Source organism: Eurosta solidaginis, chromosome X, assembly GCF_040869045.1.
Source record: "Eurosta solidaginis isolate ZX-2024a chromosome X, ASM4086904v1, whole genome shotgun sequence".
Lineage (NCBI taxonomy): Eukaryota > Metazoa > Arthropoda > Insecta > Diptera > Tephritidae > Eurosta > Eurosta solidaginis.
In genome coordinates, this window is record NC_090324.1 from 102,415,151 (window position 1) to 102,430,744 (window position 15,594).

Below are 15,594 nucleotides of genomic sequence, written 5' to 3' on the forward strand. Positions count from 1 at the left end.
AAATCTTATAAAATAAAGTCGCTAAATGCCATGTATGCCCATAACTTCACACAGAATGCTCCGATTTTAAATTGGTTTTTTGCATTTGAAAGCTTAGCTACGTGAGATGGTACAGTTAATATAATTCGAAGATATATATTATAGGGGCGTGGCAAATTGCCAAAATGTAGTAAAAAATCATAAAATTTTTGTTTACAGAGCTATAACTCATAAACGGATGGATGGATTTAAAAACTTATACTTTTCAGTAAAACCTTGAAATATTTACCTTCGATCTGCATAAAAAAATGCTTGATTCCTTTCTTATATCAGGAAAATTGTTTGAACAAAAGTAACACTTTTACCAAAAATTGTGTTTGTGTGGTTGTTCGCTGTAAACTTTCCGCGCTAATTGCCTTTGAGTGAGGCTTGATGCGACACATACATACGTACATATATAGCAATCGCTGCGTTATTTAACTTCGGGCGTAGGTTTATAGGTATGTATGGATGTACATCACTACATAGTATAAAAGAAAGTCGATTTTTCTGTCCCTATGTCCTTTGAATGATTAAACCTTTAAAAATACGCAACGGATTTTGATGCGCTTTTTTTAATAGATAAAGAGTGATTGAAGGGGAAGTAACGGATGAACATATTTGGCTGAAAATTGGTGGGGGGTAGCTTAGAACCAGGAGACAGGCATAGGCTAATTTTTATCCCGTTCTGGATAGGGTCTTGCGATCAAAACGTGGACGTGGGTAATCCTGGGATATGTTTGTACAATATGGGTATCGAACGAGTATTTTGATACGGGGTATTTTTCGTACCCGCGTTTAACTAGGGTCTCGAAATATAAGCGAAAACGTGGACGCGGCTACCCCCAGAATGTGTTTATAGAATATGGATAACGAATGAAAGCTGTTGATGAGTGATTTAGTACGGGGTGGTTTTCATACCTATTTGTGAAGGGTCTCGAGGTATAGGCCAAAACGTGCATCAGGGTAACACTAGGATGTGCTTTTACATTATGGGTATCAAATTGAAGCTGTTGGTGAGTGCTTTAGTACAGAGTAATTTTTATACCGCTGGGTGACTAGGGTCTCAAGATATGGGCAAAACCTGCCCCCGGATACCCCTAGAATGTGTGTGTAACATGGACGTCAAATGAGAGTTGTTGCTGAGAGCTTTAAAGTAATTTTCATTGTGATATTCGATTTAGTTGCATTAACCTGGCAAAACTGATAAATGTGCATGCGAAGCCGAAATAAAGACATGAATTAATAATACCCACATAACTATTTACATACGTCCTATTCGATTTGCCTGGCAATAAGGGATGAAGGAGAATGGGAAAAACTTTAGAGAAGAGGAAAGAGAGAAGGAGACTGAGAAAGAGATAGAGTGAGACGAAAATAGAGATAGATGAAGCGAAAATACGGAGGGAGGAGTGAATAAAAGGATTAAGAAAAAGTGAGGGGGGGGGGGGGCTAGACGGAAAAAGCTTATTAAAATGTGTGGAGATAGACCAAATTTAGGGCAGAACAACGTCTGACGCGACTGCTAGTAAATCTTATAAAGTAAAGTCGCTAAATGCCATGTATGCCCATAACTTCACACAGAATGCTCCGATTTTAAATTGGTTTTTTGCATTTGAAAGCTTAGCTACGTGAGATGGTACAGTTAATATAATTCGAAGATATATATTATAGGGGCGTGGCAAATTGCCAAAATGTAGTAAAAAATTATAAAATTTTTGTTTACACAGCTATAACTCATAAACGGATACATGGATTTAAAAACTTATACTTTTCAGTAAAACTTTGAAATATTTACCTTCGATCTGCATAAAAAAATGCTTGATTCCTTTCTTATATCAGGAAAATTGTTTAAACATAAGTAACATTTTTACCAAAAATTGTGTTTGTGTGGTTGTTTGCTGTGAACTGTTCGCGCTAATTGCTTTTGAGTGAGTCATGATGCGACACATACATACGTACATATATAGCGTTCGCTGCGTTATTTAACTTCGGGCGCAGGTTTATAGGTAAGTATGGATGTACATCACTACATAGTATAAAACAACTTTATCTGTCCATATGTCCCTTTGAATGCTTAAACCTTTAAAAATACGCAACGGATTTTGATGCGCTTTTTTTTAATAGAAAAATAGTGATTGAAGAGGAAGGAACGGATGAACATATTTCGCTGAAAATTGGTGGAGGGGTAGCGTAGAACCAGAAGACAGACATAGGATAATTTAATTCCCGTTCTGGCTAGGGTCTTGAGATCAAAACGTGGACCTGGGTAATCCTGGGATATGTTTGTACAATATGGCTATCAAATTAAAGCTGTTTATGAGTACTGTGATACGGGGTATTTTTCGTACCCGCGGGTAACTAGGTTTTCGAGATATAGGCCAAAACGACGACCCGGGCACCCCTAGAATGTGCTTATAGAATATGGACAACAAATGGAAGCTGTTGATGAGTGCTTTAGTACAGGGTGGTTTTCATACCTATTGGTGACTTGGGTCTCGAGAGTGAGGCCAAAATGTGGACCCGGGTACCCCTAGAAAATGTTTATACAATATGGATAACAAATGAAAGCTGTCGATGAGTGCTTTAGTGCAGGGTAGTTTTCATACCTATTGGTGACTAGGGTCTCGAGATATAGGCCAAAACGTGGATCACGATAACACTAGGATGTGTTTTTACATTATGGTTATCAAATTGAAACTGTTGATGAGTGCTTTAGTACAGACTAATTTTTATACCGCTGGGTGACGAATTAATAATACACACTTAACTATTTACATACGTCCTATTCGATTTGCCTGGCAATAAGGGATGAAGAAGAATGGGAAAACATTGAGAGAAGAGAAAATATGGAAGGAGAAGGAGACTGAGAAAGGGATAGAGTGAGACGACAATAGATATAGATGAAGCGAAAAGACGGAGAGAGGAGTGAATAAAAGAATTAAGAAAAAGTATGTGCGGGGGGGGGGGGGGGGGGGGGGAGCAGAGTTAGACGGAAAAACTTATTAAAATTTATGTAGATAGACCAAATTTAGGGCAGAACAACGTCTGACGGATCTGCTAGTATATGTATATTATTAAATCAGTTGTTGGGATGGACTGTGATGCCGAGCAAAGGAGTTGTTTTTAGTGATATGGACGTGATTTCGAGCAGCTGATATACATTTAACACACAATAAGTAAGGCTGCGATATGTGGGAGGTTGGAAAGGACGTAACTCGAAGCCACTCGTTCATAGTAACTGGAGCTGGTGATAATAGTGGGAGGTTGGAAAGGACGTGATTCCAAGCCACCCACCCAAATCATTTCTTCTTTATTTATTTATTAATTAATCTAATTGAATTGAGTCTTTATCGAGAACAAATTTATATCTTACCGGTTTAATTAAACTGTAATAGGTGGGAAAGCCAATTTAATGCGCTGTATGAGACTATCTTTGAGCTGGACACTGAGAACGTTATGTTGATGGGTGATTTTAATGCGAGATGTGGAGAAGAACAGCTTTTTAGCTGTAGTCCAATACTAGCAACTTCCCTTATTTCATTCGAATGGGTTTCAAAGGATAAGCATGTTGATGCGAACGGTAAAAAATTTGTTGAATTCTGTAGTTCGTTTTCGTTAACTTCATTAAACGGTCGCGCAATTGGTGATAAAGAAGGAGATCTCACATTGGTAAGAGGAATTTCCTGTTCAGTGATCGACTACTGTTTAATCAGGGGCAATTTGTTTACGTTAATATATTCCTTCAAGGTTGATGATATGTTATACTCTGATCATCAACCACTATCAGTCACTTTGAATACTAGTGCTTAACCAAACGTAAACGCAAACATTATGAACCCACTCCACAAACCGAGAAATACAAAGAAAATCTAAATCAATTGTTAAGTAATATAAATAGAAGCAGCTACGCACTGAGTGATCTAGTACATGGTGTAAGAAAGGCAGCGGAACACTGTCAAAACAAAAAAAGTGTGTACAAAGAACGTGCACCCCTGGTTTGACTATGAGCGCAAAGAAGCCAGAAGGATATCCTTTTCAGCCTTACTTAAAGCTAAAAGACTTGGTACGCAAGAAAGTTTGAGAGATTATCAAAATATTAATAAATAATTTAAAGAAATTTGCACGCATAAAAAACACGTATGTTTTAAAAATATGGCCATGAAACTTGGCGATATTAAAGATAGTAAACAGTTCTGGGGGTTTGTAAAGAAGCTAAATGGTTCGGGGTTCGCGAAGAGTGCACAGTTAGACGCGGAAAGTTTGGGAGCGTATTTTTGCACTCTGCTAAACCAAAACAGTAGTGTATCTACCCTAAGTTTGCACTGCCCTTCGTAACTATACGGGTATTGGATTGCGAAATTACGGCGGATGAAGTGAAGACCGCACTTAAAAGCCTGACGGCATACCCGCGAAATTCTTTAAACATGCCCCTACTAACTTTATAGAACAGCTTACAGTTTGCTTTAATAGTATGTACAACTCTGGTTCGGTCTCTTCGCTGTTTCAAAAAACTATTATATTCCCACTTTTTAGAAAAGGAGACATAAATGACCCAAATAATTACAGAGGAATTTCCTTTCAGAATGACATTACAAAAATATTTACCACCATTTTTAAGAAAGGTTAGCGGCGTGGGTAGAGAGGAATTCGCTTTTAAGCGAGTTCAGGCGGGATTTAGAAAGGGATACTCTACAATCGACCATATTTTTAGTTTATCTAGCAAATCTCAGTATTACATTTCAAAGAAGAGGAAACTGTATGCTTTGTTCGTGGACTTTAAGGCCGCTTTTGACTCAAAACTATGAAATGCTCTTTTCTACAAATTAAGTAATTTAGGTCTTTCAACGAAAATGCTAGAAATAATAAGCAACTCTCTCTCTACAAAAATTACGTTGCAAGGGTGTGGGATGGTAGGACTGCCTCAGAATGGATTCCGACAGAAACGGGTGTTATACAAGGCTGGCTACTTAGCCCATTACTGTTTGCTCTTTTCCTGGCTATTTGGTGAATCATTTGCCAAAGGGTATTACGTTTGGTGGGGGGGCATCCATATAAAGATACTTATGTATGCCGATGATGTAGTTATCTTAGCAGAGACCCCAAAACAATTACAGAAAATGATCAACAAACTAGAGGAGTGCTGAAGTGACTGGGGGCTTACAATAAAAACCAAAAAGGCAAAAGTAATTATAGTCAGGGGCTCAAAAGGTAGGTACTGTAGAGATGAAAAGTGGCATTTGTTTGGACAAGAGTTGAAGAAGGTTAAGGAATATAAGTATCTAGTAGTAGTTATAACGTACAATGCATTGTATCATAAACATTTGTCAAGTAAGCTTAAATCCGCAAAATACGCTATAGACAGCACCTGAAGATCTTTATTTTCTAAAAGATTCATTCCTCATAGTCATAAGTACAAACTATTTGAAGCAGCTGTACGAAAAGTATTGAACTATGCATCAGAGGTGTGGGGAATTGAATATTGCGAAGAAGTAGAAAAGTTGCTGAGGCACTTAATAAAAGGCTGTTCAGGTTACCGCGTAACACCCCGAAATATATGATTCATCTCGAAACGGGACTCCCAGAATTGTATACTGACTTCCTGAATATACATTTCAATTATATTTGCAGGATTATGGAAATGGGTAGTAACCGTTTCCAAAGCTAATCGCAATGCACTAGCTAGAAACTAGGTCTGAATGTTTCCAAAAGTGGGATGTGCTTGCCAATGAGTACGGTGAACCAGTTCTAATAAATTATAACACTTTGTGGAGACATTGGCACCGCAATATATTAGCTAAAATAGATGCAGTGAAAATGGAACATTTTCTGTTAATAGCTCAAGCTAGCGAAGTAAGACGAACTTACCCCGTCCTCGAACATCATCTTTGTGAGCTTAATTATTTTAGAGATGAATTTAGCATATATGCGATCAGCAATTTGTTTCGCGTAAGAGGAGAACTATTGAAACTAAATTATGAACCTCATCTTGAGCATCCAGATAATCGCTCTCCAATTTGCAACTCAGGAGACGAAGAAAACGTTTTACACTTTCTGGGTAGTTGTCCCATACTTATGGAATTTAGAATATTATTTTTTAAAAAAAGTGGTTTAACACACCAAGAGATTAATGAATACCTGAATGGTAAAAACTGGATCACATGGAATCAGTACGTTAAATCAGCGTTATAATATAGGAGGCAACTTTTAGAAGAGGAATTCTGAAACTTATATTTAAGAAATATTTTATTATATAATGTATAGAAAAACTTGCTACAAGTACTTATAAACTGACGGCACTACGCCAAAGTTTAGTTATAAAAATTGTATATTGTAATCAACTTTGTAAAAAAAAAATATTCTGTTTAATAAAACAAATTACTACTACCGCTACTACTACTTAATTAATCTACAGATTGACAAATCTTATGCTTACTAATCTAAATACAAAAGAATTTGCAAAAAAAAAAGGAAACAACATATTTTGTTTAACATGTCAATTTTGAAACAGTTGTGAGTTCCAGGCAGTGAGTATATGTTTTTTTGTACTGTAAAGTGTGCCACAAGTATCAATATTATTGCAGTGATTATTGAAATCTTAACACAGACAATGAAGAGGTTCATGCATTTGAAAATTCGATCTACATGTGATTAAATATAGCGATTGGAAATACCCAGAGGGACTAAAAGGGACATTAAACATATCCTCGCCAAGCAAAAATGGACTGTTTGTCATCCCTCTTACCATAATATTGTAATGGGGCCCTAAGCTCAAGCCAAAGAATCTCAACACATCAAATCAGTCAGCTGATGTTTCACTTTTGTAACATTCCTATCGTGCATAATGCAACCGTGCATGCAAAAATAGATATACATAATTTTCCATTTTTTCGTGTGAGCGGTCAAGTTTTTGGTTAACGCTTAAATTATAAAGAAGTTCTATTAAATTGTACTGGGGAAAAAGCCCCATTGAAAACCGATAAGACAAATACAATTTGTAAAGTTTATAACTTTGAGCGTGATTAAATCCACAGTTTTCTTAAAACCAAACCAACATTCTTTTAATGTGGAAATGGGCGCAGTACCCGATCAACGCGACTAGTTCGCAACATTCTCCAACGACTAAAGGTGGAACCTTGGATCCGTTCCTGAAAACTACCGTGCATCTTCTCCTGCATTCTTCGCAACTTCTGGTTGGTAAGCAATTACAATTCATCTATAAAATAGGGGTTATTACATGGCGACCGTGCGGCGCGAGCCAGCCGCTAGTGAAATTTAATTCGGAGCACAAAATAAAAGGGGCATCCATACACGTGGGCGTTCGCGCAGAAAAACGACAGCGAGGTATGCCTCGTAGACACAAAATGGCGTCGTATGCCACCATTTCTCAATTTTTAAACCCACGCTGCCACCGATAAGCCGCATATTCTAAATAATATCAATTTCATCTATCTTGCTGCATCGCACCCATCATTAATTTAAATTTCAACATCATCATTCATTACTGTTGTAACTAGTACCAGCGTCCAGTAGCAATCACGCATATTTTATATGGCTTACATTTCGGCATTCCAACAAGCAACCTTCACTTGCGACACTGCTCCACCAACGTATCTCTATACGTACACATTTTACGTACATGTTTTACATATTATAAATATAGATATATAATATATTCCTAAATTGCATATTCATATATTTTTATAAAATTATGTACGGTAATATTTTTTTTACATGCAACACATTCGTGTGTTTCAAATTGCATATGTCACGTGGACATCCTATTACATGTTAGCCTATTTGGTAAGAAAAAATGCATACATTTTTACAGGTCATTGTGCAAACTGTACTTTGCGGAATTTGGTAATCCCAACATATAACATGTCTTAAATATTATTGTGGTTTTGCATATAACTATAATTGCCAACTCGGGACACCTTTTCGATTTATTGCGTTTTAACCTATATTATATAATTCTCGTTCCAATTTTCTCATCCATTTGAGATTTTTCTTTTCGACCACGCGTTCCTCATAACGCCTTTCACGTATTTTACGTGGGTATGTCAATAAAATAAATTTTGAATATTCAGAATGTGTAAGTTTTTTTTTACAACCGGTATCCGCCCTGAAATTCATTAGACCATAAATCAATCAAATCTGAACATTTTGTCTTCATATTATCAGTAAATAATCATTTTCATTTTAAATGCATTTTTTGAGTTTAAGTCCAAAACTGTATTTTATTATATCATCCAAGTAGACACAATTCACAATTGCCACGGATAATAAACGGCCACAGCCTTATTAACCCATACTTAATAAACTAATACAAGGTGAGATTTTTTATATAAACGATGGTTCGTTAAAAACCAATTGAGATTTTTTGAATAAAGCGGTGCGTCCGTGATTTCATCTTGAGACTTTTAACAATTAATAAACATACTTTTGTGCAAAGTTTAAATTCCATTACACTCTAAATATTTTTCATACAAGTTTACTGCAGTTTCAATTAAATATTCTAATCAATTGTTAAATATTTCTTTACAAAATTTTTTTTCTTCTTTTCCCTCAACACTTCACCTTCAAATATAAATTCAACATTCAAACAAGTGCCTTAGTAAATTCATATGTACAACCTTAGAAGTGGTAGACAATTGAACAAAAATTCAGATTCAGAATCCGATTCAGATAAATCAGGCTCAAGCTACGAAAGTTTAGCTTCATCTTCGACCGGAAAAGTCACAAACCAGGAAAATAGATTTTCTTTATCAACAGATTTTCCAGGTTTCGAAAATTCTTCCATTAAAAATTCAACTTCTAATTTAGTTTCAAATCTTAACGATCCAAATAGTGAAATTTTAACTTCTTCTACTTTAAAACAAGATCCTAACGATCCAAATAGTGCAAACTTAGTTAACCCTTCTTTTAACGTAAACCCAGATCTTAACGATCTAATTAGTACAAACGTTGCCTCATCTTCTGCTAATCCAGCTCCAGATCTTAACGATCAAATCATGGCAACTCCAGAGGAAAAGAGAATTTTTATTAACACATGTGCTAATTCCATTAGAGAAAACTACAGTGGTGATCCACTGGCACTTGATTCTTTTATAGACAAAATTGAATTACTCGAACAATTCGCTACTGCAGATTTAACCAATACTTTTATAGCGTTCTTGAAATCAAAATTAGAGGGTAAAGCTCGTGAAGCAATACCAACACAAGTAGCTTCAGTCAACGAAATTAAAACAGCTCTACGTAATAGGATCAAACCAGACAACTCGAAAGTTGTAGCAGGGAGAATTGCAGCGTTGCACGTTATCGGTAACAATTATACAGATTTTGCCAAAAAAGTTGAAGATTTAGCTGACTCACTTGAGCGGTCTCTTATTATTGAAGGGATCACTCAAACGAAAGCTCATGAAATGGCAGTCGAACAAACTGTTAACGTGTGTCGTCTAAATGCAAAATCCAATTTAGTAAAAACCATTTTAGCCTCAACGGCATTTACTGATCCGAAGGACGTAGTAGCAAAATTAATTGTAGAACAAAACAACGAAGTAACTGAACGTCAGGTCCTAGCTTTTCGATCACGTGGTAACAGTACATTTAGAAATTCACGTGGTAGTTATCGAAGTTTTTACCCAAACCGCGGCTATACTGGTTATAGAAATAACAACAATTCATTTTCACACAATAGTTACGGTAATAATAATCAAAGATACAGGAATTATCACGGAAATAGATATCAAAATAATCACAATAATAATGCGCGTCCAAATACCAACTCTAATCCAAACAATAGTAACAATAGAAACAGCAATTCGAGATCAGCCAATGGTAGAGGTCGAAACGCAAACGTTCGCGCTTTAAACGCCAGTGCCCCTCAGGAGCGAACACTGAGGGAGGACGAACTAAGCCAGTAAGCGAACTTCCCTCACCAACAGCCATCTATTGTTTAAATTTAAATTACTCTGATTTTATAGAATTACAACTAAACGAGTCACAAAAATTTTGTTCTTTCCTAGTAGACACTCAAGCCGACATTTCCTTAATAAAAATATCATGTCTAGACAGAAATATCTCCTTAAATACGAACGACATTATTAACATTACCGGTGTTACTTCTAATTCAGTTTCCACTTTAGGTAAAATTACAGCAAATTTAAATTTTTCAAACTTTTCTATTAAACATACTTTACACGCAGTAAATGAAGACTTTAATATTCCATCCGATGGCATACTGGGTAAAGATTTTCTGAAAATTAACAAATGCATTATTAATTATGAAAGAAATAGTATTTCCTTTTGGGTAGGTAATGAAAAAGTCGCGATACCAATCCTACACGGAACAGAAAGCGACAGTTGTATCATTCCACCAAGATGCGAAATATTCAGACTTTTTGATTTAGGAAATTCATCCGAGCCACTTTTCGTGGACTCGCAGGAAATTGAAAAAGGTGTTTTCACAGCTAGGTGCATTGTTAATAGCAGTAACCCAATTATTAGAGTTATAAATACCACGGATGATATAAAGTGTGTCAAAAGAAAAAGTATTAGGACAGAAAAACTTTCGAACTACAATGTTTATACAATTAACAAGACAGAAAAAGAAGACAAACGTACGAAAAAACTAACTTCGATTTTAAAAAATCAAATACCTCAACATGCTCATAGTAAATTAATTGACCTTTGCATAGATTATGCCGACATTTTCGCTCTTGACACGGACAAAATGACTTTAAATAACTTTTACGAGCAAAAACTAAGATTGAAAGACAACGATCCGGTATATGTTAAAAATTATAGATTGCCATATTCTCAACGCGAAGAAATAAATCGCCAAGTAAATAAATTATTAGACAACGATTTGATTGAACCCAGTTATTCGAATTACAATAGTCCTTTGATTGTAGTCCCAAAGAAAGATACAAATGGTCAAAAAGCATATCGTATGTGCGTAGATTTTCGCGCAGTAAACAAAAAACTCATTGCTGATAAATTCCCACTAGCTAGAGTTGACGATATTTTAGACAATCTCGGTAGAGCAAAATATTTTTCCACATTAGATCTTTTTTCAGGATTTCATCAAATCCCCTTGCATCCAGACTCTCGTGACATTACGTCTTTCAGCACTGATCGTGGCGCATTTAGATGGAAAGTGCTTCCATTCGGCTTAAATATAGCACCAAACTCATTTTCGCGAATGATGACCATAGCTTTTTCGGGTATACCACCCAATGTCGCATTCTTATACGTCGACGATATTATCGTCATAGGGTGTAGCGAAGCACACCACATTAAAAATCTTTCAAAAGTCTTCGATACTTGTAGATCTTTTAATCTAAAACTTAACCCAAATAAATGCAACTTTTTACGACCAGAAGTCACATTTTTAGGTCATAAATGCTCAGCTAAAGGTTTGCTGCCAGACGACTCTAAAATAAACGCAATTAAAAAGTATACGAAACCGACTGACAAAGACGCGGTACGACGATTCGTCGCGTTTGCAAATTATTACAGACGGTTTATACCCAATTTTGCGTCTCTGGCATCGCCTCTAAACCGATTAAGCAGAAAAAGAGTTGAATTTGTATGGGATGTAGAGTGCGAAAGAGCATTTTTATCTTTGAAAGCAGCGTTACTTTCACCAAAATTACTTCAATATCCAGATTTTACTAAACAATTCATTATTACAGTTGATGCTTCCACAACTGGATGTGGCGCTATTTTAAGTCAAGAACAGCAAGGTAGTGATTTACCAATTTGTTTCGCTTCTAAAGCATTTAATAAAGCAGAACAGAAAAAACCCATTATAGAATTAGAGCTTTTAGCTATTTACTTTGCAATCAAGCAATTTCGACCATACGTTTATGGCACCCATTTCATTGTAAAATCAGATCATAGACCTCTAGTATACTTATTCAACATGAAAGACCCATCTTCAAAACTTTCAAGAATAAGACTGGAACTATCTGAATATAACTTTACTATTGTATATATAAAAGGTAAATCAAACGTTTGTGCTGATGCACTATCGCGTATAACAATCGATGAGATTAAAGAAGCTAATAAACAAATTTTGGCAGTACAGACAAGAGCCATGACAAAAAAGGCAAACGACAAACATTTACACAGAAAAACAGACAAAACCGACGAAAAGCAACTTACTTTACATGTCTACGACAAATTTTCATATAATTTTTCGAAAAAAGTTCCACGATTAAGATCTGCAATTACGTACGATAAAAATAATAAAACAACAAATTTAAGAATTTTTGCGCATATTAAACATAAGAAACTCGAGTTACTTAGTTTTGAGCTTGTTAACGAAATAATGACTTTAGAGAAATTACTTTCGAGGCTTGAATCAGAAGCCGGCAAACGCAAAATTAAGAAGATTGAATGGCCTAAAAACGATATTATGTTCGAACATTATACAATTACGAATTTCAAAAATATTGGAAATAAAATTTTAAAATCATTAGAGATTATACTGACAGATCCAGTGGAGACAGTAACAGATGAAGATACAAAATTAAAACTCATGAAAATTTACCATAATGATCCCATTTCCGGTGGACTTTGCGGAATGAAAAGACTTTACGCAAAATTGCGAACAAAATTTTATTGGAAGAACATGACTCGCGATATATCGAAATATATCAAAAATTGTAAGGATTGTCTGTTAAACAAGGTTAAACCTAAAACAAAAGAAAAACTTGTTTTAACACCAACTCCTTGTAAACCATTTGATATACTAGTAATTGACACAATAGGACCCCTACCTGAGTCCAAATATGGTAACAAGTTCGCACTTACCATGATTTGCGACATGACTAAATATCTGGTAACAGTCTCTGTACCGGACAAATCGGCAAAAACAATCGCTTCAGCTATTTTTGAAGGATTCATTTTAACTTACGGCACAATGAATGCCATAAAATCAGATTTAGGTACTGAATTTAAAAACGAATTATTTGAAGAATTAACTAAACTTTTAAATATTCAACATAATTTTTCAACTGCATACCATCATGAAACTGTTGGAACGATCGAACGTAATCATAGAGTCTTTAATGAATACTTACGTGCATATTTGAAAGATACGTTATCTGATTGGGATGTTTATTTAAAATACTTTACTTTCCTACACAATACTACGAGTAGCACAGTTTTCGACAATCAATTTTCGCCTTTCGAGTTAGTTTTTGGGAAAAAGGCAACTTTGCCAAATGAATTAATTAAAGAAAAAATTGACCCGATCTATAACGTCGAAAACTATGCCAAAGAAGTTAAGTTTAGGATGCAGAAAACGCACAAAATAGCACAAAACCTAATTAATAAAAACAAATTACAAAGTAAAAATCTATATGATAAAACTGCACGACCTTTAATTATAAAAATCGGAGATAAAGTAATTTTACATAAAGAACCCCACCACAAACACGAGAATATATATCAAGGTCCGTTTACTATAACTAAAATCAACGAACCTAATGTAACTATTTGTGATGAAGTTACGAGAAAAGAAAAAATTGTACACAAAAATAGAATTACTAAAATACATTAATAACTACTTGTTTATATTATATTCATATATTAATATTCTTTTCAAACAGCCAAGAAGGCAGAACAAAAATAATACAATTACAAACATAATACAAATTCAAATGTAAAACAAAAATTACAAATTTAGATGTAAAACAAAAAAAAAAACACAAAAAAAAAAACGATAATGAAATGAATCATTCTAAAACTTTACATACACATACGTATTCAAACATATTCCTAATATTTGCATATTGCATTGTATAAAGAATTTAATTATCACTCAGTAAAATTATTTTACATATAAAATATTAAATAAATTTAATAATATTGTATAAATAAACTTAATTATCGTTAAGTATTTTACATATAAACTAATTTCATAAACTGCAAATTGAAACATAAGCTGATAAATATTAGATTTTCATCATTTAAAATATTCCCATTTTACTTTTTCGTAAACTTTGAGCAAAAAAGAAGTCGACAGACTTGATCACCCTGTCGACTCCTTTTTTCCAAAGGAGGGTGATGTAATGGGGCCCTAAGCTCAAGCCAAAGAATCTCAACACATCAAATCAGTCAGCTGATGTTTCACTTTTGTAACATTCCTATCGTGCATAATGCAACCGTGCATGCAAAAATAGATATACATAATTTTCCATTTTTTCGTGTGAGCGGTCAAGTTTTTGGTTAACGCTTAAATTATAAAGAAGTTCTATTAAATTGTACTGGGGAAAAAGCCCCATTGAAAACCGATAAGACAAATACAATTTGTAAAGTTTATAACTTTGAGCGTGATTAAATCCACAGTTTTCTTAAAACCAAACCAACATTCTTTTAATGTGGAAATGGGCGCAGTACCCGATCAACGCGACTAGTTCGCAACATTCTCCAACGACTAAAGGTGGAACCTTGGATCCGTTCCTGAAAACTACCGTGCATCTTCTCCTGCATTCTTCGCAACTTCTGGTTGGTAAGCAATTACAATTCATCTATAAAATAGGGGTTATTACAATATCTAAGCTATAATATAAAGAATTTTGGGGGGACTCCGATTATTTTGCACATTCTGCTAAAGTTTTAATCGCTGAACTTTCGAGTAAATAACTCCAATATTCAGTAATTCACAATAACAAGTGTACTTCACTAATAGCGTGTTAAAATCATACTGATTACTGATTCCTCCGGTTGCGCTGCTTTTATACTCTCCGTTACCTCTTTCGCCCATTTCTAGACGTTTAACGTACATGCCTTCTAGAAGAGTTTTATTTTATGCTTGGTTATTTACCTATATACATGTGCATCTGTAGTTTATACTTTTTTTCTAGCCATACGCATGAGTATGTGTGAGTAACAACTACTGCACTTATTTTTCGGTAGATATATGTATGTGAAATACTCTCTCTAAACGCTGCTAGGCTCTCCAAATGAACGATTTTCATTTCCTATCCTAGTTTGGCAATGGTTCGTATGCGGTAAACTACATCATTGATCCGTTTTACAACCTTGTATGGTTCTTCCCAGATACACTGAAATTTCGGGGATAAACCTCTTTTTCGTTGTGGGTTGTATAACAACACCAAATTTCCTACCCGGACACCTTCCCAATTAATTGCTTTATCGTTGCTGGCTTTCATATTATCACTTATAATCTTGGTTTTTAGTCTTATAAGATCGTGTACTTCCCTCATCTCTTCCTCCAAGACACCAGTGGTTTTCCTAGCATTTCTTTCCGCATCGGCATTTATCCCAAACTTCAAATCAGCTGGCAGTCGAAGGTCATTGCCAAAAATTACTTTTGTGGGAGTTTGGGCCCTTGTCTCATGCACTGCCGATCGGTAAGCCATCAATTATAAGGATATGTGTGTATCCCAATCTTTATGGAACTTGTTGTTATGGTATCGCATCTTTGATGAAGCAGCAAGGAAGGCAGTCGGCATGATCTAGTGGTGCACTGTGGTTATTCATGTCGGCTGGGCGGGGTTCTTGCCAACCTTGATGTGCTGCGAAATAAACAGAAATATC